General features: G+C 30.1%; 1 protein-coding gene across 2 annotated transcripts in view; it reads left to right on the top strand.

Annotated features, from left to right (window-relative positions):
* Positions 1-26048, top strand: part of LOC112692841 (D(4) dopamine receptor-like) — a 144517-nt gene that overhangs the window by 100895 nt on the left and 17574 nt on the right. The window lies entirely within an intron of this gene.

Genomic DNA, 26048 nt, shown 5'->3' with positions numbered 1-26048 from the left:
AATGTTTTTCTTCAACGAGATTAATTTCTCATTTACAAAGGTTTTTCCACTTTACCGATCCCAGTTCGTACATCGCTACTACTAAACGAATGTCAATTCTTACTTCTATCAGTATTGTGTATTATTGCTCTTTGCCAGGACGCATGTGACAATCTGTAACCTTAAACAGATCCCCGTCGTGCATCGGATGGAACGTAGTTTTGAATTTCATCGATAAAAGTGTCAATTAGGAGTGCACTGGGAATTATAGTTCATTCAGTTACCGTATTGCCATTATGAAGAGCTTTGTCTGTTTCCTATATTTGTCTTCTTGGCAGCTTATGGTGTTGTCCTCTTGCCCTCTCCATAATGGTATTTTGAACTTTATATCCTGTACTCTCGATTTTCAAGTCATTGCAACTAATTTACATAGCTTCTATAGATATCCATCATGTTTTCGTATACCACGTATACGCCATAAACGAATCACCTCCTTTAAAGGATGTTGAATTCGTTATATTATGTCGTTAGCCATTCCAGCGTTACGTGAGTAGTCTCTTAATGGGTTATCTTCACACATTTATCTACTCATTTTTGGCTCCTGCGTTTGAAGGTTAATATCTGTATTTTACCGTGTAACACATACAATAAGTCATACGCCCTGTAGTTTACCTACTGCTGTTTACATTTGATTATAAATATAAAAGTGAAACTTTGTTAATTATATTATGTGTTTTAATACTAAAAGTATACTATAATTCACTCATTACTCAACTTAGACGTTATGTACACTGGTAAATATTTACTATATTACTATCGTGAGGCATATGATATTATTACTAAAAATGATTTATATTATTGAAATGGACTTTTTTCGGTCAACTATTAAGATATGATAATGTATTTTTAATGAAAATTGGACGTTTAAAAACATGAATAAATGCATGTAGCATTTAAAATGTTCTCTTTAAGGATTTGGATAAACAATATGTTTGATGTCACTGCGATGAATGTAAAGTGGCTAGGTCAAATTAAAAATTAATGCTTGCATTTCTTTGAACTTAATTAAATATCCCACAGTTAAAAAATTACTACGGACTATAAAAACTACATAATTATATTTAATGTAGTGTGCGAGTTTAAGAGAAGTCGATATAAGACGAACCATAAATTCTTAGTAAGATATTAGTATTTTCACATCATAAAAGTTACTCCAAATTGTCTTAAAATTTTATTTTATGGAACTGTATATTCATACGTTTTTGATTTTATCCTTTTAATTTGCCATTAATCATTTAACATAAAATATAAGTTACATTGTATACTCACGTACTTCTAACTAAATTCTATGTAATAATTTTCAAAATACATTTTTATAGTTTTTAAATCATTATGAATCTAAATATTGTGAACATATTATGCTTGGAGTTCGTACACTTATAAAACAAAAAATGAAAACGGTTATAGTATATTATTACTTACTTGTTATGAAAGACTTAAAATCACACTACATAGAATTTGTTTTGTTAATTTGTATAAAAAAAAAAAAAAAAATAAGTGTACTAATAATACGTCTAATGGTATTATTAATATTATAATATGCTTAGTTATTTGAAATAAAACTATAGATTTTCTGTTCAAAATGTAAACATCAGCGTTAAGGCGAATAAAAATAAGAAAAAAGAAGCAGTAATTTTGTATTCAGTTATACTGAAAAATGTCATAATATGGCTGTCAGAGGCAAACTGAGCTGGTTTTTTTGATAAACAGGGAAAACATGAATTGTTCAAGTATTTCATAAGTGCAGAATATTATATAAACCGAAACGATGAACATGTATTTATTTTATCCGTAAGATTTTTAAAACAGGGCGGGTTTTCTTGTCATTATTTTAAAATGCTGTAGAAGTTAAAAGAATATAACTTTATTTTGTTTTTATGTAAGACTGTGAAATACGAATTTCTTAACCGCATCATAATATTCATGATGAAATTGTTCAATTACTAAAGTGACAAATCGTGTTGTAGTTTTCCACGAAGTCAACTCTAGTTATATAACACTTTTGAAATTAATAAATTATATTCTGTTACAGTGGCGGATCTAGGATTTTTCAGGGAGGGGAATATAAAATATTTTCGTACATAATATATATAGGTACATAAGCTTTATTATACTAAATTTACAAAACAAGATTTAATATTCTTGATGACTGTGCCATTGCATCAATTACTTCATCGGGTTTTACTTATATTTTCCTATGAACAGACAACAAACCCCATTCGGTCGCTTCTACGAAAATAGTTGTTTATTTATATAGTTTTTTTGAAATAGATATTAAAATTTTATTGAATGATATCATAAATAAAAATTTTTGCTATCCATGGAGTTATTGTAGTTGCATTTAATTCATCTCGATACAATATAAAAACCTTAATTAAACAGCTTGTTAGTTACATATAAGTTCGCGTAAAAAATAATTATACATGTAACACATTTGGGTTACGATGAATAGTGAATGCGTGTCACACGCAAAAAAATTATTAGAGTGAAAAATAATAATTTGTAGTTTAATTCAAAACAAGTTACACGTTTTGTTTCATCACGAATTCCAAACTGATGGTATATTAATCTTATTTGATCACTATCGTAATTAAGTTGAAGCTTTTCTAGGTCACTTTACAGGGTAGCTGACTTTTATTTATGATTACGATAGAAGATACATTTCACAAGTTTCGAAATTAAACCCTGGGCTGGTGTCGATCGAACAAAAAACGATATTAAAATTGCAACAACAAGCTAAAGTCTTTGATATCGTATTAAAGTCGAAGTGTTTTTTTCTTTTTTTTTCTTTTTTGTAAATTTGTTTTGTTGCTTATCGGAAGAGTATAATTTTAAAAGTCTAGTCTAGCATATACTGAAAATCGTTGCTGTTGATGCGATTCACAGACGTTTTCTGTGTACAGCTTCTTACAACTCCGAATGAAAACAACATATGAAATCATAAATCAATAATAATTTTCATTTATAAGCCACGTGGATGTAATTTTAGATGTATTTGAACAGGCGAGATAAAAAAATAAACAAAAAGAAATAGAATTGAAATTCTGGAAAAAAATGTTAAGTGTAAATAATCATCTGAGACGTCGTGTTCAATTCCTTGGCACAAGCTCAGGCAATATAACATGTAGTTAATAGAAATATCCGATGAACTAGAAAAAATACAAACGTAAAATAAACACCATAATATCTACCTTATAATTTAATATTTATTATACTCCTTTCATTATGTGTTCATAATTCTATATACAAATTATTAATACTTTTGTTTTCCCTTCGTAAAACTTATTTCCGACGACAAGAAAAATAATGCATATATTATTTATCAAACCATACTGAGAAAAACAGTACGTTTTGTTTCTATAAATTATGCAATAAATGTAAGCACTTAACTTTTTAAAATTAATTTTATACAATATTGTTTTGGTAAGATCATTCGTAAAGTAATTAATTACATTAATCATACAGAAACGGCGATATGTTTAGACAAACATTTGTTTACATATTTTGTTCAAAAAAATTTAAATGTTTAATCCTTATAATATACTCGTAGTTATTGTATTATGTATTTCTAATTTTAATATTTTTGAAAACCTTGTATTTCTTCATCTTTAAATGGACAACAATTATGAAACTCGAATGAATTTGATAACAAAATTACTTGCTGGATAAATAATATTGTTACTAAGTAAACGATATTATAATTTTGTTTGGAATACCAAAAATCTTTCAAACAAATAAACATTTGAAACTTATAATAAATAATGAAATGTTGAGGTTTTTGTTTCAACGCTTAATAAATAAAAATCTAAACAAATACAAAGCTATAAATAAATAAAAATGAAAACATCAAAGAAGAAAGGCACTGATGGAAAATTGTTAGTTTTTTGCAAAAACGACAGTCGTCAAATCACAACATTCTTTGATTATTTATCAATAATGATATTTTCAATTGAACCCTCACCGTGGTTTTAGAAAACAAATATTTTGGGTAACTGTTGAAAATGTCCTGACGTAAATTTACGCATACATTCTATCTATTCTGTCTAATCGATCTATTAAAATCATTGTATATCTGGATGAAAACGAAATATATTATAATCATTTTTAATAATATAAAATACTATAAATTATGATACACTATTTACAATATTTTTTTTTATTACGTCAGTTATCTGAAAACTTCTCAGATACACATATTGTGTGATGTTAATTTTTCACTGGAAATTATGAGCCACAGACTGCGATGGTATGGTTTTTAAGTTCTATTGTTGTATTTAATATTTATTTTTCGATATTCATTAATCGATCAAAAGTATCAAAGTACCTACAGTACGTCTTTGAATTAATAAGAATTTATTAGAAATTCTTTCCAAGTACATGTTTAAATGAGTTAATTATATTTTATAGTTTTGATATCAGTTAAAATGTATTATTTATTTTTAACACTCTCAATTTTGATTTTCGATAAAAGTATATTTGCACCTTCTTATTAAATATCCAATAGAGTAATGAGATCGGTTATATATAATAATATTTTTTATTTTTATTTTCGTTTTTATAACGGAACGGGTCTTACCAAAAGTACAGAAAATATTCTGTTATTATAATACATATATACATTTACGATACCTTCATCAACGGCAATTTGAATTATTTTCTAATTAATGTGTTTTTTTATATTTTCAATATATAATACTCATAAATTTGTTTACATTTTCGATAGAACATAGAACCCTTTAATGATTAATATCCATCGTTTTCTCGTATAAAATTAAATTGTCGATCTTTATATTGAATAATAAAATATTAATCGTAAAATCATATGATATTGCATGTAATATAATTTTATTATGTGTACGATAAATCAGTGCACATATCGGTTGTAAAAACTTACAGTTAGTCGATGAAATGAGAAAGTAGTAAAATGAGTACATCGATACAGAAGTAAAACATACTCGTACTGTGCACAGATGTATGTTATAATAACGTCGAGTAAAACGCATTCGTGAATTGTTAATAAACATTTTGGTATTCGCAATCTAATTATATTTTAACTCACGCGATGAAATTGGTAAGTAAATTTTGTACTACGCGGCAATCGCGTTATTAGAAGAGGGTTTTGGTTCAACATCACGATTTCGAAACCCAGCGAACTTTCCCAGTGTCCGGACTCGAGTTTGAATGGTTATACGTACGTGTATTAATCATCAATATTAATTGAACGTCATCAATGTAGATGTACACAATTTCCGTTGAATTTTTAACGCGGATCGACATCTATTAAAAATGAATCGCATGCAAACGGTATACGATATTAAAAATGGAACTGTGCGTACACCAGGTCGAAGCTTGGTAACGAATAATGTAGGAATGCAACAAGCAATAAAGCGATATCGTGTGTGTACGTTAGATTTGAAAATAGTATTATTCCTCTTCTTTGTCGTTGAAATGGATAATTCATATCCGAGTGACGGGAGAATAACGTTTAAAGTCGACGACGTGTTAAAACATAATATTTGTACACAATACAGGAAAATGTCGAGAAGAATAGCATTAATATCTCTCTCTTTCTCTCTCTCTTTCTATTTATGAAAAGAAAGAAATTCTAGTAAGAATTTCAGAACCTAGTTGTCAGGTTCAGTGTTGTCCAGACGTTTCTATAGCGTTATGTGAGTGAGGTTTAAAAGCCGGTGCTATGTTGAATACGTTGAACAGATCCTTTTTTTTCTTTCGAATTTGGTGTCTGAAAACCACGTCCAAATGCTCGAATGTATTACTATAAACGGTCTCGACGATTTATGCTCACAAAAAATATCCACGACATCCACGACAGATAAATACTATTATATCATTTCATCCGCAGTGTGTACAACAAAGGTAAAAACGAAACGTTATTTTAGTTTCTGTTTTTACCATACTACGTGAACTGAATTGAAACAAGAAAATAAAGACAGAAAAATCATACTTTGATTAATGAGAGAATCCGTACACAGATTACAAATGTAGATTGTAACCAGTTGTCAGGTGACGTATCACGCGCATGTCCAGCAAATAAATGTATCAATCCGGATGATTGCGAAGATACGAAATAGCGTCAAGTTACTCTCCGTCTCTCGACATGAACTAATTAATGTTTTGATTTGATTTGTAATAGTAGTGAATACGAATCAGAAACAATTCAAAAAGCGTACATATATTATTTAGAAAAACTAAATTTTAACCAAAATTAAAATTTTTTAATACGATAGGAATGTTGGTTATATTGTAGTTTATATTATTTATTTCGTTAAAATTAACAGTTGATTAAACAAAAATTATAAATTAATTATGACTGTAGGTGATATAGTATATATTCTATTTAAATGAAAAAAAAAATTCGGTTGGGATACATTCGTATCAGAATCGCAGTACAATTTTACTCGAAATGATATCCAATTACTTTTTTACGTAACTCTGTATACAGAAAACAAAATGTACACTTATATACCATACATCGGTATATAAAACATAATCGCATTAAGGATTTAACTTGAGGCAACAGAAATCTAATACAATTTAACCCAACCGAAATGATATTGTTTCTCGTTAAAAAATAGTACCTTTTATTAAACCCTTGAATGAAACCCTTTATTTTTCTTTCCTAACGATGACAATTATTATTTCATTTTATTTTTACTTATTTTTTTTGTAAATGCGCTAACAAGTAAATTTTCAAAAATACAACTAAATGAATCTGTTGAATGGTAACAGGGTAATATATTTGATTTTCTATCTACATAAATGAACCGATATAAATGTTTTCCGGATCATTGATATGACGAGGACAAGGTATGGTCTATGATTTACGCGCTTACATGGTTCACTTTTGATGATCAAATTTGGATAAATTATCCAAAATAATTAAATAATGAACAATGTTAACATTTAAATTATTATAAGTAACCATCACCGTTGGATGATGAACGGAGTTCGGTCGAGTCCAACTTTCAGTGAATCATCCATGTTGCATCTTTTAAAGTGAACCGTGTAAACATTACTTTCACTTAACTTTCATCTTAAATATTAATGAATATTTAAATACATGTTTTAATTTTTGATATCATCCAACGTTTCTTCTTCCTTTTTTTAGTAAGTTGTCTACATTCGTTTATTTATTAATCACTCATAATTAAACTCCCGAACTAATGATTGCAGTGCATTTTTTAAACTAGTTAACGAGGAGAAACAAATGTCACTCAGTAAAAATATTTCATCGCTTATGTAATAGTATTTTAAAATTGGGTGATATTATGAAGAGCGAATATACAATTTTATTATCTTACTATTATGCATTGACTATTTTGAGAAAAAAATGGTTTGTCACCCAGTTAAAATCCCTTGAAAAATATACAGAACAACTGCATTAAACTTCATTTTAATTGAATAAGTACTGTCTATCAACTATATGCAACTATATGTAACTTATAAGTTGTATAAATAAATATATAAAAATATAGTACCTATAAATATATAAATATAATAGGTACTTGAATAAAAAAAACACTAACAATATGTAGTTGAACCACAGTGATTGGTATCTATGACTATAAGAAATTGAATATTAACGATTATATGAATAATATGTATATATATATATATATGTGTGTGTGTGTGCGTAATAATAATATAAATGATAATTATGAATAATAATGATTATAATAAATAAATAATAAATAATTAATATATTGATAAACTCATTTCATAATGAAAGGTGTGATCATTTGGAATGACCCATGTAAAATGTTTGTTTGAATTTTTAATATTTCACAGCGGATTCGTCCAAAATGATTACCAAAAGTGAACGGTGTATAACTGATCGGGCAACGAACCCGATATCTAAATGCTCTCCGCGGTCATTTTCACGATGTCGCGCCAAATAACACATGTTAATGAACGAACATGAATGATCCGAACATGTTAGATTATGGCCCGTGGCGAAAATAAGACGGAATCCATGTTAGAAATCATTGCGGATGAAGCAGTGCCGTTTCCAGGTTTTTCAAGTCCTCCCCTCCGAAGGCAACATTATGATTTGAAGCCTCTGAAATATTCACGTGACGTTAAATGAGTATCAATAATGTGTGGACACTGGATGATAATAGAATCTTAATACGAAAATAAACATCGATTTGCCACATACTACCACAGTATATTTTAATAATATTAGTACACATTAAAAATAATGTTGTTTACCCTGTTATTCCAACAGTTAGTTTGTTGTAAAAACGTTTTTCGCTTTGCAAACATTGATACTGTCTGAAACATGTTTAAATCCAAAAAGTCGTTGCCGAATTTTTCGGAAGTATTTTTATTTACGCGATATTTACCTGTATGTTATTGTGTATAATGGCGTTGGTCCTGCTCTCGGGTCGAATCCTTGAGTCGGAGATGGGCGACGCATACAGCGATAAGTACCTCTACTGGTGAAATAAAAAAACGTATGAATTTAACCGATTAAAGCAATACTATATTTTATTATCGATTAAACATCAAGAATCCGCTCGCACGTGATATCATGCGCGTTAAACATGACTGGATGTGCACCGGGATAATTCCTAACGTTCCGAGCCTTTATCACACATGCGGCAGAACTTAACAGCATAGTTTCTTGATAATGATTTCTATACTTATCAGAGTCGTGATAAACAGTAATAATAGTTAAACTACATTATTCGTATTGCATACAACTGTACATTATATATACATAAATAGTATAATTATAAAGAGCAATTTGGTCATTGATCAATATTTTCATTTTTTAAAACCATAAGTTAGTATGATTAAATTTCTCTTCGCTTATAATTAATACATCATTTTTTTTTATGATCGGTAGGGATTATCCATCGGTAATTAGTGATTTGACAATTTTAATGCACATCATTACGATGTATACAATTAACAATAAAAGACAACAAAACAGTATTGTGTTATTATATTCACAATACAATAATAGTAATCCATAACAAAATGTATCAAATTGTTTAATATGTCCACCATGAGCTACTATGTGCAAGTCAGTTTTATCGACTCATGATATTTGTAACAAAATTATAATGTACAAGTATAGGTATTCAAATTTTTTTAAACATTTTTTTTTTAACTAAAATTTTTTTTAAGCGGTTGTAAAATATATTATATTAGTCATATATTACATTGAATAATAATGCACTAGAATATTTGCACTATATTTTGAATTACAGTTACTGACTCTTAGTCAATAATTAGTTAACCCACTGTAAATACATGATGAAATATTTAATATTTTCAATATTTTACGGAAAATGTTGACCAATAAGAAAAATCAACTTGACATCTCTAATAGGTATAGAAATCATTGACAAAAAAACAATGGTGTCAAAATATTAAGTCCTTGCACATGCGTGATAAAGACTTGAAACGTTAGGAATCGACCCGGTGCTGATCAAATCGTCGTCTTATGAACAACAGTAGCGGTTCGCATTGAGTTGAAACACTCGTACCGAACGATTTAATAAACTATAAGTTTTAGACAATAAAATACTGTTAAGGCGTTATTGAATACCTATGTAATTAACATATCGTACGTAACAAACGGTCGAGAGTGCTGTTCTAACGATCGCACCGAAACGGTATCAATCAGAAATCGCAGCTACGATATGTGTTGCGTACGTATAAATGCTTTCTAAAATCCTTCGGGAAACATATAAGTTCTCGGCATCTGTGTCGTTGTTGAATTCAAACATGACCCCCAAGTTTTCCCAAGCATAAAAACGATTGATCCTGTCCGCGCGCAACAATAATACAATATATCGATCGGACATTAATCACTAGCGCAGTAAATTTATAATGATAATAATAATAATAGTAATATAATAACAATTATAGGATACAATGCAGTGATGAATCGTTGTGTCCGTTCGTACACGTACACTACCACCGTATGATGTACGCACAGCGCATCTGCATGTATTGTTATGATAATTATTATCGTTACACGGACATCGGTGTATATGTGTGTGTGTTATAATGGTTTGTCACACGCGATATCGCGTCATATATACGTACGAGTATAAGGTACACGGTGCACGTTATCGGTATGATGTCGGACTTATATGCGTAAACAATACAGTCAGGTCAACGCCTATGTCTAACCTACACCAGTTTAGTTGTCAATAATTCTCTTCGGACTGACAAAACTGTGTGCAAGCAGTTGCTCGGGGATGTATTTATACGTTAGTAATAACCACATTCGTGGTACACGATGGTTCATTCGCAGACCTCGAGGGTGTCGTGGCGCGTGCAGATGTTAATCCCCGCAGGAAATCCGACAGCGGATCGGGCTCCACGGAAGTATTTAATTAAAAACCATTATCGCTTTTGGTTTTTTTTTTTTATGTTTAATCGTAAATTGACTCTTTTGTAGTTGTTTACGTATGAGCTTTGATTATCCGTGGTGTTCACATTACGTATGCCTGGCTGCACACAATATCTGCGTGTCGTAACTACCATCATTATCCGCACTGAGGTCAAATTTACTTTTAAAAACAAACACTTCCGGAACATCTCTCCTCGTCAACAATTATTTTCGTGATCATAATATTCGAATATTGTACAAAAAAATTTTTTTAGAGCACACTCCGACTGTTCACGAGACAGCCTTCTGAATAATTGCTTGTCGAATATGTTTTTTTTTCTTGTATAATTCTTTTTTTTTTTTTTAATGTATAGAGATACTGAAATCGTAAATATTAAATCGATTATTTGTATTTAATTTATATTATACTTCTGGGTGACTATAATTTACCAAAATCTGTTTTCTTTGTGCTTATTTGTGCTTTTATTCCCATCGTTTGTGCTTTAACCGTTTCCGAGTTATTGAACTTTCAACGTGGGGGGGGCTGGGGACATGTTCAGCCCCCCCCACTACCTCTGACTTTCGAGTTCAAATTTTTACAGTCGTTTGTGTTTGTTTTTGCTTTTATTCCCATCGTTTGTGCTTAACCCATTTCCGAGATGTTAAACATTGAAGGAGGAAGGGGCCTAAAGACTTAGCCTCCCCACTAACCAATTTTTTATTTCTTATTGATCTGTTCGTTTATTCCACGTTTGTGCAGTTTTGTGATCTAACTTCAGCAGAAAATTCTGATTTACTTGGGATTTTTTTTATAATGACCCACTTTATTTTTTTTTTTTAAATTAATTTTCGTACAAAAATTTAAATATTTGACATTTTTACGTGTATTTTAAAACAATAAGAGCTCTTCTCTCCAAAACCCCGAAGCTATATTATCATTATTGATGAATTTTCATTTTGAAAAAAACTTCTATATTAATGTGTCCAGTGCCGCAGAAATAGAAAGAAAAAAAATGTGCCCGGAGACTTTGAATTGTTCATTTATTTACAAAAAAAAGAAAATAAATAATTCAATCATAAAGATTTTTATGATTGAAGTTCAAATGTACTGCACCATTACGGTGTGGCATGCAAAGAATTATGTGGGCTGTATGTAAACTGCGGTGAAATTAACCTTTTTCTAAAAGTCGATATGTAAGCTGCGGCAAAAAAAAAAAAATTAAGATTTTACAATCTGCGACATAACTGATAAGATATATATACTATTTATTATAGTACCTAAATCATTCATATATACCTACCTATATATACCTATGTATGTGTATCGTTTAATTAAGAGGACGTCACACCTGCATGTGTTGTCTCCGTCTGACATACATACAACATAGCAAATTTTCGTTCAGTGATTCAAATGTAGTGAAGTAAGCTTTAATATTAGATTAAACTGACCTATAATCAAACTTTAAGGGAACAACATTATCTGTGTTTTGTTGGTCGGTTTTTTCGGATATTTTAATTTTTTAACAAGTTATGTTTTCTTAAATGTTATATTTTACATACTCATAACATGCTTAAAAATTAAAATATCGGAAAAAACCGACCAACAAAACACAGATAAAGTTTAATTATAAACTTAAAGCTAAAGTTTGATTATAAGTTAGTTTAATCTAATATTAAAGTTTACTTCACTAAATTTGAATCACTGAACGAAAATTTGCTATGTTGTACGTATGTCAGACGGAGACAACATATATGGGTGTGACGTTCTAAAATCTTAAAATAATCTTAAAATAATTTTTAATAATAATAATATTTTTCTATTTTAAAAATTGTTTTTTATTTATTTTTATGCCTAATAATTTAAGAGTCTCTAAACTAACAGCTGTCATAACACATATTATTCCTAATTAAACGATAAATGTGTATATAGGTTGTCATAACGATATGTATATATAGTATATATAAAGGTATACATAATAAATTGCTGCAGTTTGTATAATGTATCTTATCGGTTTTGTCACAGATTGTATAATCATAATTTATTTTACCGCAGCTTACATATCGACTTTTAAAAAAAGATTAATTTTGCCGCAGTTTACCATCTTCCGTTTATATTGAATATATTAATAATTCGCATGGAACTTCAGTTTTGGAATTTATCGTGATGGACTTAGGTCGTTGGTCGTCGTAAAATTCCCAGTTATCACTATTTCTTTTGCAATAGGCACGGTAATGTCTTATATCATTTATTTGTCCGTTTACCTCATGCGCGTGAGAATCTAACCTCTTAGATGGTATTGGACATTATTCACTTTCACGATTTGAGGCACATTTTCTAAACTTATTACAACTTGTTGGGCCACTTTAGAATCGATATTTTGGTCGGTTGCATTCGGTAACAGTAAAATACCTTCCCAATTGAGTAATTCAATAAATAAATGTATTGTTGAAATTATTGGTTCAATTGTTTTTATGCCTTTGTAATTTACTCCTTTTCGATTTGTATTTTGACACTTGGAAGTTTCAACCATTAACCTTGATTTAATATCTTCCTCCAATAAATTTAAATTCCCATTCATTATAAGTATTGTTATGTACGACGAAAACAAAGGATTTTTCTTCGTACACGTGGGAATCGAGCATTTAATATTATCTGTTACTGTCGGTAATTGTATTAACAATTCTTTAATAACATTTCCCACCGTTGTTTCACATGAAGCCAATTTCGCACCATAATCTAAATAATCTATATTTGGTTGTAAATACTTCATCTGTTAACAAAAATATAAGTTTATTTGGTTGATGTATATCACAGATTATTATATCATAATATCATAGAATCTATTATTTGATTTTCGAAGTCACAATAGAATTGATATTGAAAGAATATTATATTAAAAATTATAACTTGTTTGGTATCACAATGAACACATATTATAATCTCATTTATTTACATTAACTGTATAAAATGTACATGTTATAAAACCAAAATTCTTATACGTTATTCTTCTAATTATAGAAATCAATAGAATCATAGTATAATACTCGTCTCACAACAATTTTTAAAAATCGTTTTAAGTTAAATTTTTTGCAAAAATCAACAAAAAATTGTATAAATTATTTTTTGGAAAATGTAACAACAATATTATCAATTGTTCGGATCGGATTCTCTTTACGAGTATATAAAGTAGGTAATTTATTTATAATTAGTACCATTGCTTTGTTATGCATATATTTTAGTTATACCAGTATTTCCGCTCGGGTCGAGTAAACTTTGGCAGAAATTCCATTTTTGACTATTCTAGTAATAAACTTCAAGAAAACGTTTTCTTTACCACCAATCGCAGTGTTGTATTTAATGCTATTGCAATATGCTACCATTAATATTGATGCAATAGAGTCGAATGCACACGTGTTACACAGTATAACTTGTCCAAAGTTAACTTTAAACTTAAATTTTCAATTCTCCAGAAGGAGAACGTAAAGAACCATTTTTTTAAAATTGGTAAAAGTCTTATTTTTTTCATATTTTGTGATCTTCTTTGATGCATATTTAGGCTCGGGTCAGACCGAATTCTCATACTATTGGTTGACTTATTCCAACTCTCGGTCGAAATCGTTTTTTTTGCCATAATTTCTACATCATAAGAAATCTCAAATCTGCTTATTATATGTAACTAATGGGTATGTTCACAGATAACATATAGCATGATAATCTTACAGTTGGCTATTTTGAAAACAATTTTTTTAAATAAAACACAGCTAACCATAATATTACACTTACTACGTTATTCATAATCGTGATTCTATGAAATTAATTATTTATAAAAATATCAACTTATCAATTGTAAAAAAACAGTTAATAACATATTATTTATATTTTGGTTCTTTTGCCTAAATATTTTTTTTAACACTTATTACTTTAAAGTATAAAAATAATCAGTAAATATTTTAAATAATATTTTTACCATTATTATAATTTATAGTTTAAAACCCAAACAGTTATAATGATAATGAGACATATTTTATATAATAATTACACACTCTCGTTCTTTACCCCTTGTGGTTTTTTCGGTAATCGGATAGTGTTTAGATTAATCTCCTCTTAACCTTCTATCCTGTTGGTTTAATTCAGAATCGAGTATAACGACCACGCGTAACATAGTATATATATACATTACGTCATACTAAATTGCATACGCTGTATATACCATTCACAATTGTATAAAATATTCATGTGCACGGATGCAATACAAGTGTGCACTTTTAAAACTTAATAATGAAAACATCACTGTGTTTCATTACGATGGCTAACGAAATTCTAATAAATATTTTCTATTTAACATATGTGTGCGCGAAAGATTTAATTAAATGAATTTAATGAAAGGAAACAGTTAATGTACGAAAATTATAAAAACATTTTAATTAACAAAACTTACAAATGATACACCTGTCTTAGTTATTAAATTTGATTTTTTCCAAATTTATTGTTTCATTCTTGTATAATAAACACATTCTCCTAGAATATTAAAGATCTTTTTATTAAAACATGTCTAGTGATTATATAACCAAAATCTATTCGTATATTTTTTGCCACGATCTGGCTTCATTTGCAAAAATGTGTGATTTTAGAATCAAGGACATCAAATCAATGATTGTAACAGTGGCATCTCTACGGTAGTTTGTAGACAGTTTTTATAAAACGAGATAGCATTTCTTATTTTCTTATTTAAACTTAATGTTTTGGTATTGAAGATTATTAACAAAATAGGTGGTTTTACTCAAAAACAACATATTTTTGAAATTTTTTTTTAATAGACTTAAAGATGTGTAAAATATAATTTATATTTTCAATAAATGTTAATATTATTCTTACTGGAGAAATATTCTCAAATTTACTTCCACATAATTGAATTTAAAAAGTAATTGATGAAATCAAATTATTCTAATATACTAACAAGTTATATTTTTCGGAATACATTATTAAGCAGTATTGATTTTTTATTGAAATAAATTAGTGTTATACTCATATAATGTATAACTGTATATAATAATTGTGGGACATTTTTCTACTCTCACTTTCCTCTTTCTTTCCCACTTTTGTGATTAACGAATTATCAACTTAAACATAGATTTGTTTTTTAATTAATGATAGAAGATTCACTACCTACATATGTATCCAGATTGTAATATCATTTTTTTAAAACATAATTGAAATATGATTGAAAACATATACAGTAAAATCCGCTTAATTGGGGCACATTGGGTGGTGACCTATTTGTCCCCATTATCCGACTATCCCGATTAACTAATAAACCAAAACTATTGAAGTGCATATATGTACACACATAATAACTTAAAAAATACATACATATATACATATTTTATTTAAAAATTACATATTATTATTATAATTAGCAACAGTACCTACATTTTAATTACTATTTAGTATTACCTATTATATCAAATTCACGAATAGCTTTTTCATTATTTTTAAATCGACTTAGTACCGATTCAGATGTGCTTATTAATTTCTCTAACTCACGAAGGCTAGTATTATGAGGTTGAGTTTTTTTTTTAATCAGTATAAAATTTTTTTCAATCAACGTTAACTCTTTACGAGACATAATTGTTACGTATTAACAAAACTGGGATCAATAAAAACAGACATAAGTTAATACACAGAGACGAAAAAATGTGAAATAAAGTTTTTCAATTTTATAGTCGATTCTTATTGTGATAGTAGAAGAAAAATAAATGATTGATATAATTGACATTACCTATATAATAGAGCCATAAATATAAGATAATTACAGTTTTGATAGAAAAGTAGATAATTTAGCTCAGAATATCTAATTAGATGCTTTTTTGTTCCTTATAACAGATGGTTTGTTCCAGATAAACGAAGTTTAATTGCCTTAGACGAATACATTTGTTCGGTACTATGCCAATTTGTCCCTATTAAGCGATTGTCCCCTATATGCGATGTCCCAATTAAGTGGATTCTACTATATATATATATTATGGCAATATGTGTTTATTAATGTTACCAATGTTTAAAATATTGTCACCATGTTGACTAAATAACAGAATAGCAGAAAATAACTGTATTGTAACAAGAACCATCATTGAACATAATACATATAATTTAATCAATATATATTAATTCACAATTTAAGCATGTATTGAAAATTCTTTGTAATATGCTATCTGGGGTATAACCAGTAAACTGGCTGACTACAAGAAATATCTTTGCGTGCCATTAATAATGTGTAAAGTAAGTAAGTTTTTGAAAAAAATTCTTTAATTGAAGATAAAATTTCATACATCGATATTTAAAAAATCCTGTGACTTTTCATATTTTTTTAACAGCTAGAGACATTTACAAGTTTTGAATGTAAAACCGAGGATTACTGAAACAAACTTTTTTGAAGTTGAATAATTTGTAACAATCAAAAGTGATGTTATAAGTACAAGTATTATTCAGTTTGGATTTTGAGATACTGCAGAGAAGGTCTCTTCTGTTTAGTATTTTTTGTTTAGACTTGATATTTGATTAAAAAGTTTTCCTAATAAATGACCTAGATACTTAGCTTAGGTTTCAACTTTAATTGGTAGTACTGGTATTTCTTCTTGATGAAAGACAGGTTAAATCAAATTGATTGAGGAAAAATATAAATATGCGCATTAACCTCACAAATTAAACTACTTTTTTTTGTTCGTTTAATATTCGCTTAAATATTTTATATAAGGAGAAATTCTATGAAGTACAATATGTATATATATATGGCTTTGTACTCATTTCATAAATATAATCTTTTCAATTAGCTTTACTATATTTACGAAATATAATTAATTAATAAAACGGTGTCACAATTTCCAAACTTATGCAAAGGATACTCGTACTATCATTATACAGAATCTTAATTGATGGGAACTGCATTTAATCTGTATTTAGATACTTATGATGAGAAGTCTTAAAAGCTTCTTGTCAAATTAATTATTAAAAAATAATAATAATAATAATAATTATAATTTAACTCTTTTATGTGTATCATTACTCTTAACGCATTTACCATAGTTTACCGTTAGCTTGAATATTTTGAAATTTCTAATTTATGTTTGATTATTTACGCTAAAATTGTTTGAAATGATATATTTGATAAAAAAAAAAAAACATTTAACCTCATTGTTGATTGTGATAAGTTGGTTATATCTTAAATCAAATGATAGACATTTATAAAACCAACTTGGCTGAGACTTCTGATTTTTTTTTTAACACAATAAAAAATATTGATCAGCTTTGCACTTATTTTTATAACTACTGTAAGATTATTTGTTTCATTAAAATCAAAACAAAAGCTTTTTTGATAAAATTCGCCCATAAAATTGTAGATTTTTTTTCTAATATTATGAAACAAGAACAAAATGAATGGTTCGTTTAAGAGTTTAAAGAGTAATTTACCTTACACCATTTCTGATGACATCGAATGCTACACCATACTTTTGATTAAGTTTCATTATTTAAAAAATTGATTTATCAATAATAAAAATAAAAATAATACTAATCATGAAATGGATTCCAAAAAACTTAACGAACGTTTGTCAACCTTTTCGTAGCCTTGCATTGCTTACATAGCATGTCATATTAATTTTTTTTCGTACAAAGACGGCGTAATGTATAGGCAAATGTGATACATAACTGTGACGAGGAACGATATGTTCCATGGTCTGATTTGGTAATACCAAATTTTATATAATATATGATAAAATATAAAAATATTATTTTTTTAACTTTTTTATCGATATTGTATTAACTTTAAAATGTTTCATGTGTCACAAGATTTTGGAGAAATCATAACACTCTAAAGAATACAATTTTTATCAAAATTATACATAATTATATATATTTTAATACTAATAGAAGTATAATTTTTTCTTTAGATTTTCATTGTTTCCATCGGACATAATATAACAATATATTATATTCGTATAACATGTTATAAGATGTTTGTAAATATTTAACATTGTCATAACCGAGATAATATTGTCCTATAGTGCTAAGTTCTTTCATTAAATATTAACTATTTTTAATAATTGATTTTTTTTCATCCACTGAACATAATCAATCATTATAGGTAATTTCAGCCACATTTTTTTTTTATTATTTTTTTGCTGTATTGTTGTTTGAAAGCTGTCTGCAAAATCGTATTCTATATTCAGATATGAAAAAGTGCAATATGAAATGTAATTTATTTAAGATATTATTTGCAAAATTATTATTTATTGAATTACACTATGGTTTTACTGAATATTTTTCAAAAGTTTACTTAAATCCATCTCGTTTGTAATTATGCCAATAAAAAAAATGGCTGTACGAATCAAGTTTCCTTAAATTATTACAATGAAACATTTTTGAATTAAACGTATTGAATATATTTGGAATTTATTAGCAACTTTCTATTATAATAATACAGTATAATATTATCAACTTTCAATCAAATTTACCTAAATATTCTAATCAATAATTTCAATAACTTTCAAAAATGATTGCGAAACTTTGTTAATAGAATAAGTTATGGAAATTTAATCAATAATCGCAATACTGCTTCCAGCAACAAAACAAAAATAAATTTCAATGCTATAATTATGATTGAACTATTAGAAAGTTATATCAAATGATTGTATTTTATTTTAACGTGTGTAATTTGTTAACAAATTATAATTGGCTGTAATAATTATATTTATTATTTGAATGATAGAATTGTTTTCAGTTTTAAGAATAATTTAAACTTATAGAAAAATGTTTGCTCAGTTTGGTATTATAGTATAACAAATATCTGAGAATACGTATACTTTGCTTTTGAAAAATACCAGTTATAAATGTATTAAAATTATTTAATGTAAATAACAAATCGAATATAAATAATATAGTATATATCATAGTTGAATTAGTCGTTGGACAATTATTACATTAATACTTTATCATTTTTTTTTATAACTTGATCACTTGAGTAATGTTTCATTAATTTTTGAAATTATTTTAAATTCCAACTATCGCATTTTAAGAAAAATGTCCGAAACTCTCAAACCATACCAATATTTATAAAAAAAATCATTTTTATTTAGTTAAGAAAATAAAAAAATGTTATACCAAAAAAATAAAATGTTAACGTGATCCGTTATTGCACACAAAGAAAAACTTTACCAAGTTAGACGTAGCATATTTGATTCAAAATTGAATCACGCTAATATTTTATTACGATTTCCGGCATCGTAAATTATTTTCTTTAATGCACATTCATTGTAAAATGCCACTTGGCATATGCATAATACATTTTGTACAAACGAAACAGTAATTTGTACGGCGCAATTAAGAGATAAAGTGAAATTGAACGAAATTAAGAAAAATATCTCATCCAGATGTAGTAATATTATTTGTCTTTACGCTCGGTGTGCATAAACGCTCTCTACGACTGTTAAAGCCGTTAAATGTAAATACATCTAGCGTTTCTTATTCAAATTAAAGACCCATGGTCGTTTATTTGTTAATAAACTCGAATGGAGATAACGTGTACGCGAACTGTGTATTAATTTCACCAAAGGATGTATAAACATTTTTTTTGTTTTTCATATGCTTTCAGTTGAACACTAAATACCTTTTATTTTAAATGATATACATTATATATGTACATATTATACATAATATGTATAGTTAATACAGTATATATAGTATATATAGTTAATATAGTTAATACATATGTTGACGGGTTCACGTACAACAGCAGCAGCAGCAGCAGTTGTAGTAGTGTAGGAGATCCACGGGTGTAGGATCGCTCGCACTCATACAAGCAAACTTTTGCACACTCCCATACACGTATTATACGGTAATGACACCTTGAAAAACCTCTAGGGATGTACGATGTGCACGTACGACCTTTACACAGGTTCGCGTTTAAAACAGCGTATCCTACTGCGTTGATATATTATGCACGAGCTGTGAGTAATACTCATTTCAGACGGACTCGACTGCTATAAAACAACCGTGGACATACAAGACGTGGTGCATCACGTTTTACGAGTAAAACAAAAATTAATAAAAATAGCAAAAAGTGAACCTAGTTTGAAGCAACCTAAGCAGTTGCTTAGGTTATCCCTTACCTCGGACACCCATCTGGGCTATACATTGTTATAATATGCTCCAGCCTCGCCGTTATTGCGCTACACCACGACACATGTACGCATTGGCGCACATACGGTGTTTGCACAGAGCTCTCGGTATCCTCGCGTCACGGATTAATACCTACGGTCCATTTTGGGCTGACAAATATAGTTTTTAGACGGTTTATTTCATTACTTCAAGAAACGCGTACGAGCTATAATGTTCTAGAAATGACTCCATATTCCACTAGTCTGAATATTAGCCAGCGAATTGTTACCGGAAAATCCTTCTCGTCGTCTAGAAAAACACTGGTATCGGAATATCTTAATTTCTGACTAACTGACAAAAAACGCCTAACGTTTCACACATTGTTAGGTACCCCTCCTTATATTATTTCCATGTTTAAATTACAGATAATAATCACTCCGTATAGTAAAAAATTAATAGGTATCTGATTATGCAATAAAATATTTAAATATAATCTTTTCTTATTTAACTGCAACTGAGATTCTACTTCAAATAAAATATTATTTTATTTTTAGTAAAATCTTAGTAACTCGATTTTCTATAGCTTTATAGTTAATGATTTATTTTGAAATTAAAATATTGTATTTTACATGGGCTATGAATGGAAAATCCCTCCATGGGTTACTTTGATATAAATAATGTTAGCACTCCTCAGTTCTACACTAGATGTGCACCTATGTATATGTATTCGAAACATTACATACGTTTTCACTGTTGTCGCCATAATTTTATTATAATGTATTTTTGGAGATGTTTGCTGGAGTTTCAAATTACCATGACGTAGTTATCAAGGGCGTTGGTAAAGATTATTTATAATGGCTGAGAGGGTTTAACATATTTAGGTAATAACTAATCTTATTATTAACTGTTTATTTAGTTGCTAGGATTTTGGTGATGGGGGTGGTTTGAATCCATCCCCCGCCATACCTACGATACTGGTAGATAGATATAATGGTGAAAATAACATAACATTAATGTTATTATAATAATTATTATTATTATTATTATTATTATTATTGTGAATGAATGATGCAAGTACAAAAAACTTACAATTTCAATGAGGAAATAAAGAAAGAAGAAAAAAATTGGAATTTTGTATTTTCATTATTTCGGTACATCGACATATGTAAGCGTTGTTAATGTTTAGAATTGCTGAAAACCTTAAACGTATTATGCAGTGCGGAACGCTAGATCTTGGAATAAAATAGCTGACGGTTCTAAAGATAATAGTGGTCCAAGGGCGTATTTGAGTCTAAGCTATTGGGGGGGGAGGGGGAAATTAATTTTTCTTCAATACAAACTTAAAAAGAATTTTCAGTTCATTACCTACAGATCTTGTTTCTGTTAAATGCTAATATATTATAATGATAAACTAGTAATTTATATTCTTAATTATTTATACATTACACTTTTTAAATAAATCAATTTATTATATTCAAAAAAAATACGAGCCATGGGGGGCGAATGTCCCCTTCGCCCCCTCAAATACACCCTTGTAGTGGTCCGTTTATATTGGTAGAAATGCATTGAACATTACAGTTAATATCTGATATGATGTATGAAACATGCACGGCTTGATGTAGCGATTAACCTCAACTGTCTTGCCAATGGGGGTTGTCGGTCGAGAGTTTAGCAATGCTTCGTGCTCCAACCAACCAATAAACTTTGGTCGCCCGAAACACCAAACGGGTTAAATCCACGGTGGGTCGATTAGAAATAATCAATTAAAAGAAATAAATCAACCGCATTATTCGGCATCGCGTTTTATCGTATTCGTGAAAATATATTTTGTATTCCGTGCAACGAATCATGACTTTATACTGAACATGTACTTTGTTTAGCTGTTCTACGTAAACTCTGCAAACGCGCGTTCACGTTATTATCGCGCATAATCAAATACTATAAGATTCGTACAATACACGAGTGACTCGCGTTCTTAACACGACACAACGTGATTTAGTTTTGGATTCCACGACCGGTGTGATTCGAATGTTTGTACAAGCAGCGGGAACGTTGTTGTGAAATCGATCGATGACCGTTTCGCGATGTTAGTATGTTGAGCTTGCGTCCCCGGAACTGTATTCAAAACATTTGATTTCCTCTCGGGTCAGTACACATGAGATATTTGTAGATTTCGAACGTAATGAGATTAGCAAAGAGACTAGCAAACATTTATAAACAAATAGTGGAATGTATCGTATGAGAAACGGTCCCTTTTCATACGCAACACAGCCGTCTCAGAAAACGTGTGTGTCTTATCATGACGCATTTGCTAATGTCAAGGAATTTCCAACTGCGACCGACTACATCATGCGCAGCATGTGGAGAGCTGTAAGCAATGCAAGTGCGTAGGTAAAGAAAATTTATGGGGGGGGGGGGGGCTTGATATATTTAGGAAATAATTGTTCTTGTGTTGGAACAGATCCCCGTGTATGTTTACACACACATATAATATATATTGTATATACATAGCACTACGTACTTTCCATTGAAATAAACTGTAATTCGTGAAACACGTATATGCAGTGCTTTTGAAATCGCAAAAACCGTATAGGATACACGACGCGTTGGAACCCAGTGGAATCCTCGTCGTTTTTTGTAATGGCCGTCGTCCATAGGACCTCGTGCACGAGTAGAACGCGTAATGCGATCGCGACGACCGTAGACGAGTGGGACATGGCGTTAATAACCGGGGATCGCGTATCGTACGAGCCGAAGTCCTGAAAGTTAAGTCTGGCGAATAATATTTGTAACGGTCACAAAATCTAAATATCGACCTCATGTCGGGGTGGGAGGGATTGATAGTAACTTTTACCATAAAAATATTGATGTTATGTAATGAAGCTTTCGTACGTCAAACTTCGGCTCAACGTGAAGCGGTCTTGAATTTTCAAAAGATGTCCGACCAGATCTCGAAACAGGGTTCGCGCCACTGATTCGTATGCCATGCAGTCCGCTGCAGCGCACGCACGAGTAAAAATTCTAAATCATCTCACGCATGAAACACGTATTTTCCGTGTTTTACTTGATTGATGATTTGCACACTGCTCGCACGAGCAACGATTGACCGTAACAATCGTATTACGCGTGGATTTATACGTGGGACAATGTTTCGTATTCAATATACGGTTCATTTCGTCATTTTCTCTCATCCGAATACATGGGTTCGACCGGACACACCAAGCGGGATTGCGATAAAATGACGCTCAAGCCCTCCGGGCCGAAACCAATAGAGAAAACTAAAACCCACGTCGACCTTATCGCGAAACCATGTAAACACACGCACCATTAGCGTTCGTTTTCATTATGTGTTGCAAATTACAATTTGCTGCGAACACGTACTTTCGTAGTCTTACGCCATCATCCCTTTGAAAACTGAACGCGTCTTCCATTCTGCCGGCAATCACGTTGAAACGATAACGGTGAATACGATTTGAATACCCGACTGCCGACGACCGTTGCGTGACGATGTTTCTACTCCACTGCAGGCGGTTGAGTGTTACTGCGGTCCGTCATCTGCAAAGTGCTAATGCGCTTGTAGCGTTCAGGTTGATCGCGCCTGGAGAAATCGAAAATGTTATTATCGCGGTTTTCGCCTGGCACCGCGATCGATTTCTTCCGGGGGGACGGGTGTCGAACCGATATGCTATATTGCAGGGGTCACAAATTAATATTCCTGGATAGCCACATTGGGAATTTTGAAAATTTTATGGCAGGAAGTTCATCGAAATCCAACGAAAATATGCTTAACACATTTTACTGTAATGCAAACATTTTTGACGAATGATTTATGTGAACCTACATGGTGACATTTAATAATGAACAATTTAAAATCAGCTACCGTTCGGCGGCAAATCAAACAAACTGGCAAGGCTCCTGAGCGGTCCAGCTAGAACAAAAAAATATGATTCCGTCCACTCAGGCGGATACTGTCCGTTTTCAAACTCAACTTTTCTCATTTTCTTATCCATAATCGAATAAAAACAAAAGAAACGCGGAGTATTGAACAAAACGTAATACAACGGATGCAGATCGGTGATTCGTTGAGACGGACTGATGTCGACATCTAATCGGTACATTCCGAAGACGGTTCCTAGTTTTATGTTTACAAGAAAATTCAAAAGTGTGTCGTAATAAGTAATTAGTATTAGAATAAATAATTTTTTAAAACAATAACTAAAAAAAGGAGCCGTAAACTGTGACAAATGGAGGAAGAAAAGTGTTCATGTCTACTGCTCTTAAAATATGTTTGTCTAGGTATCCTAAAAATAAAATAAAAGGAAACGGGTGTAGTAGCAAAATGTATAAGAACTGCGGGTTTATATTACGTGTGACGAACACTTAGCACCTATTCCACGTGTTGAAATAGTAAAGAACCAGCACTCGGACGAGCAAAAAGGGCGGGCGGAAACCGATTTTTATTCACCGGGCCGGGTGACTGCGCCACTGCGCTTGGCGCGTCTAAATCCTGGTCCCACACTACTGGCGAGGATTTAGGTGCATGTTTTCGAAAATCAAGCTTTAGAATACCGAGTTTTAGAAAGACAATATTTAGAAAATCTATATTTTAGAATATGAAACTTTTAGAAAATCTGTGTTTTAAAAAAATGTTAAATGATGTTTTAGAATACAAAATATTTTCAATTGCTTATTATTAACTCATCCTGGTATACATTCATTTATCTCCAAAATTCAAAAAGAACAACATGAAACTGAAGCAACAATCGAATCGTTAATTTCAAATAAAGTAGGTATTCAAGAAAAGAAAATACAATGAAACACGGAGTAATAACTTATTGCAAATATGTAAACGAATAGTTGATGATTCTAATTATAATTTAGATGAATTTATGAGAGCTATTGCTAATAATCTTAAGTATTAAAAATTATTATATTTGTTTTTTATTATAAAAAAACTATTAGAAAACATTATATATGCGAGTAAACAGCATAACAAATAAAAATATTTCTAAAAATTTAAATTCTAAAAGTTTTATTTTCTAAACACAGTGTTTCTACAGCTTATTCTAAAACCCAGAATTCTAAAATATGACTTTCTAAAACCTGCCTCTATACCACTGGCGAGTACTCACAGTTAATTTGCAGTCAAATTAATCGTTGACTCTCGCCAATAGGTCGGGAATTGCTATAACTATGCAGATAGCAACGGCACGCGTAGTTGGTTCAATTAGCGATAAATTTTTCCTAGTTAAAATGAGTCGAACTGCTCTCGCACGTGGTTCCCCGATCACGATTCAAGAATGATCGCGTACGACTGACAATTATGGTAAACGAATGACACGTGACTAAGAAATCGCTAAGTTTTGTCGACATTCGTGGTAGCTTGCAATCGACTGTGCTTCCGATTGGCGTGGGAGATCGTTTCCAGGATCGTGCACGTTTAATCGAAACCGTCACTCGTCCCTGTACTCAGGTTTATTATAACGA

The sequence above is a fragment of the Sipha flava genome, unplaced genomic scaffold (assembly GCF_003268045.1).
Source record: "Sipha flava isolate LNK unplaced genomic scaffold, YSA_version1 77_pilon_pilon, whole genome shotgun sequence".
Lineage (NCBI taxonomy): Eukaryota > Metazoa > Arthropoda > Insecta > Hemiptera > Aphididae > Sipha > Sipha flava.
The sequence above is the reverse complement of the archived record's forward strand: the minus strand, read 5'-3'. Positions and strand labels throughout refer to the sequence as shown.